The sequence below is a fragment of the Condylura cristata genome, unplaced genomic scaffold, assembly GCF_000260355.1.
Source record: "Condylura cristata isolate star-nosed mole 26May11 unplaced genomic scaffold, ConCri1.0 scaffold00039, whole genome shotgun sequence".
Taxonomy (NCBI): domain Eukaryota; kingdom Metazoa; phylum Chordata; class Mammalia; order Eulipotyphla; family Talpidae; genus Condylura; species Condylura cristata.
Window position 1 is genome coordinate 6026868 of NW_004567140.1, and position 4505 is coordinate 6031372.

General features: G+C 52.4%; 1 protein-coding gene across 1 annotated transcript in view; it reads left to right on the forward strand.

Moving 5' to 3' along the window:
- RHPN2 (rhophilin, Rho GTPase binding protein 2) overlaps positions 1-4505 on the forward strand; it is a 44032-nt gene that overhangs the window by 14020 nt on the left and 25507 nt on the right. The window lies entirely within an intron of this gene.

Below are 4505 nucleotides of genomic sequence, written 5' to 3' on the forward strand. Positions count from 1 at the left end.
GTGTGTTCAGTGGCCACAGTCCACAGTTCAGTGGATGCTGACGGACCAGCCTTGGAGCCAAGAGTCGGCTGCTCTTGATTTACCTGACCACGAGTGGGGTGTGGAGCACTTACTGGAGGCAAGGGGTTCTGGCTTTACACGCCCCAAAGCAACCCCCTTTCTCCTTTAATATGCAAGTAAACAAGTCCAGTTAGGGGGCCTCCCTGGGTCAGGTCACGGAAGTCCGGCCATGTCCCATGGTGCATGTTCGGGCACCAGCGAAAGGCAAATGTGGTGTGGTGGAAGCAGGGGGCTGTGCACGGGACTCAGGGGTACCCGGTCTGGAGACCCCTCGGACCTGTGTCCTCGCAGTTCTAGGGCGGGAACTAGGGCCGTTTGGTGTCTTCTCTGTTAGAGGACACCAGCAAACAGCCTTCTGAGGGGATGGCTCAAGCGAGGCCAGGCCCAGGTTGCTGGGCTGGCGGGGTGGGGGCGGGGTGCAGTTGTTAATGATTTCACAGTGACCTACAGCTTGAAGTGCCCCTCTCTGGAGAATGTTGTCAGAGGAAACCCTAAAGGTATTTATTAATCAGACTCAACGGGCACCAACGGTTTCCCGAAAACAAATAGCAAATAGGGCGCTTGGCCAAGTCCAGCGCTGGCCCTGGCTGTTGGTGGACAGCTGGTGAGTGGGGTGCCCTGTGGGCAAGGAGTGGTTTTAGTTATAAACTGGCCTGTGGGCTATTTTCTGGTTTGCAGATACCCCACTGCAGTCCCCAAGTGAAGGTAAAATAGAATCTCCTCCCAGTGTGAGGAGGTGCCAGCCTTGACTGCCTCTGTAAGGGCTGGGGAAGGGCTGGGTCCGGGAGGCTTTCCACCCTCAGGGTCCTCACCCTCTCTGATCCATATCAGCTGAGAATCGTGAGTTTCTTGGAGTTTGGGAAGATGTCAGATTTTTTTGCATATCAGCTATTTTATATTATTACTTTTTATTTATGATTTATTTTTATTTACTTATGCATTGAAAAACTGGAATGTGGGCCAGAGGACTCTCCAGAGACAGAGTGGGGAGCAGAGCAGGCAGATCTACTAAAAAAATCTTATCGCTGAGGGCAACAGCAGGGAGACAGGAGAGGTCATTGCACCCTGTGGGTCCCTCCCTGTTGGGGATCGAACTCAGGCGCGTGGCTGGCGATAGCTTGATAGTGCTGGGAGTACACCCTGCGCCACTGGGGGCCCTGTCAGATATTTTAAATGTGCCTTTTCAGTCTGAGTACAATATTCTCTCTTTCTGGCTCCCTTCGCTCCCTTCAGAAAAGTTAGGAAAGAAATTTGATAGCATTTCTCAGAAACAGAAATGGAAAGTTGCCTCACAGTTCAGTTTTAACTAATTGGTGCTTTGAACACGGCAGGTCATTTAAGGCTTGGGGCTTGGCCTGGGGGACTGCATCGGGAGCTGCCCCTGTGAGGCCTGTGGGGGTTGGGGGAGGAGGGCACGAAGGTCATGAAGGGGGCTGGGCAGTAGGGACTGGTGGGGACTGTGGGTGAGTGCGGATTATACACTCTCCAGACGGTTCAGCGGTAATTGCCTATGGAGGGCATGGCCAGGCTACCAGACCAAACCCCACCACCAAGACGTTTCGAAAAATTTCTACTAGTTGAGTTTTTTTTTTATTTGCAACTAGTTCAAGAGGAAAAAAATAATGCCTTCAGATCCAAACAAAGCTCTAGTTTGTCACCTCTAGACCTGAAGTTCTGGGCCAGGGATGACCGGGGTGACTTCAGCAACTTAATGTGAGTGACTTTAAGTTAGTGCTTGCTCATGTTGCTGGTTCTGGGGAGACACGCATTAGTGTTTGCTCAGACTGTCTGGGGTCAGGCGTGTCTGTAACGGTGTGTGAGGCCTCGTGGCCTCTGTGGCCTGTGCTGACTCTGAGCACTGCCTCCCTACACTGGGAATTGTGCTGGGGCAGATGTCCTACCGCTGAACTGCTGCCTGAGCCCGGTGGCCACCTGAGGGCACCGGGCAGCACTTACCACAGCGTGTCCCCCCCACCCCTGCCATTGCTGGATTTGGGGGGGGGGTCAGAAGCATTAACGCCAAGCTGCTCCAAAACATGTCTCTGAAGCGGGCATGGGCCTGGGGTGCCTGTCAGTGTGCTTGATCCTGGAGAAATGTCACTGACAGACTTGGGAGAAAAACAGGACAGGAAACAGTGGTGAGATAATGGAGAGATAAGGGTGATGGGAATGCAACACTCACCTGCATCTCTAAGACAAAACAAACCTTAGGGGCATTTTAGGCTGGAGGCAAGGAGGCTGCCACCACATAGGGGTCATGCTGGACAGCAGCCTCCACCTCGGCGGGATGGCCTCTCAGAGAGCAAGAGGCACACCTCCCCATCTTGACCTTTGTAGTGGCTACCCTCCGAAACCCCCAGGGTAAGCCCTTCCCTGGTGGTCCCGCCCGCCGGAGGCGGTGGGCCATTGGGACAGCCTTCAGCCTCCTCTTGGTCCGTCTCAAGCCCTGAGGGCTGGAATAGCAGTTACCAGACCTTGGGGTCTCAGTGGGTGCACACCCAAGGAGAAGCTGAGGAAAGTTGGGCTTCCCAGAAGCCCAGAAAAATAATGTGTTTTCATCTAGGAGGACGGCCAGGGTCCATGCACCAGTGTCAAGCCTCTGGCTGCATTCCTAGCTTGGGCTTGCTGATTCTTGCCCTGTCTTCGCCCCAGGCGATCCCCTGACACCATCTTAACAGCAGTGTGGGTTGCCGTGAGTCACTCTAGGTTGATTTCTGGTCACCGGGTACCAGTCCTGAGGCCCCGCCTGAGTGACCAACACAGAGGCTGTCACCTCCAAAGCACAGCCCTTTAATTTATTGCCAGTCCTAATCTCTAACTGGAGGAGACATAGCAAATTGCATACGGAAGTGGAAACACCAGGAGCTGCATATGGAGGCGCTCCAGGTTTTGGGGTAGGGCCTTTGAGTCTAAAATGTGGTATTTAAATGGAGCCGTTCAGCTGCCCACAGCAGGCAGGCTGCCCCCAGTCCGCCTCCCATCTTGACTCTGTCATTTGTTCTAGCAACTATTTGTTGAGCACCCCCACCATGTAAGAGAGCTAGATGCCAGGTTCCAGAAAAATACAAAGAAATAAATGACCTATCTTGCCTCATTCTGAAATGAATTAACAGCACCTTAACACATTGGTGCAAAAGATAAATTTAAAACAGGAGTGAATGGGGTATAAAGGAGATTTAGCTGGAAGGAAGGCCAGTCCATGCTGCAGCCGCTCAAAGTCCCGCTGTGAGACCTGGGCCGGACCACAGCTTGCCTCTGCGCTTCCGGGCCAGCCAGGTGATGGAGGCGACACGCGCTGAAGCACCTTTCATACCTGCTAGAGAACTGCAGCCCAAGGGCTCTGAGGTCATCCCCAGCACCGAGGGCTGGAAGAATGTCCTCTCACATCCTTGTGGACATCATCAACTAGTGAGTCAGTCATGTTCTTTTGTATGTGTATTGTGTAGAAGATCTGGGGTATGGCCAGAGATGTTGGGGGGGGAGTGAGAGGATTCCTCAGAGACAGAGAAAGTGGGGAGCAGAACAGGTGGACTGACTGAAATCCACTGCTGAGGGGAGCAGCGGGGAGACAGAGGTCTGCCGTGCCATTTGTGGGTCACTCCGGCTGGGGAGGACCAAACTCTTGCTGGGATGGCTGACAGTAATAGCTTGATAGGATAGTGCTGTGTCTTTAACTCCTGAACCACGAGGGAGGCTCCATCACTGCTTTTTAAAAAAAAATTAAATAGGGCCCTCCCTGGTGGCGCAGCGGTTAAAGCACAGCACTGAGAAGCTGAAGCCACTTCAGTATGAGTTCGATCCCCGCCCCGGAGCTGACCCAAAGGGTGCAGCAGACCTCTCCTGACCCGCCCACTGCTCCCCTCAGCAGTGTACTTCATCAGTCAGCCCGTTCTGCTCCCCACTCTGTCTCTGGTGAATCCTGTCACCCCCAGCACCTCTGGCCAGTTCTGTATGCACAAATAAATAAATAAATCTTTAAAAAAAAAAAAAAGCTTGTTTAAAAAGAGAAAAAAGTTAATGAAATAAATGGGAACATATTGGAGTCTATCATGTTGCTGGAATAAATGTGTAGCAAAGTGCATTTTATGAAATTTGTTTTTAGGGTGTGTCTACAGTGTTGTGATATAAAATGTAACCTCAAAAAATTTCCCCTTCGCCTCCCTCCAAATCAGTGATACTCACCAAATGGAGCTTCCAGTATCTCATTGCCCGACAGGGGACCCCCAGATGTGCATGAATAAAAATTTCCTAGGCAATAGGAAGCTGAGTGGCACCACTTCTCCGGCTGAGGATGCATAAGCCTGTTGGTTCAGGAGAAGCCCTTCTGGACAGGGAGGGCGAGAGCCAGCGAAAAGTGAGAGAATAACAGGTCATGGAGAGAACCTGGTGGAGCCCAACAGGCCACGGCCGGGAGACCCCAGAAAGAGGGCAGGCTGGGAGGACCG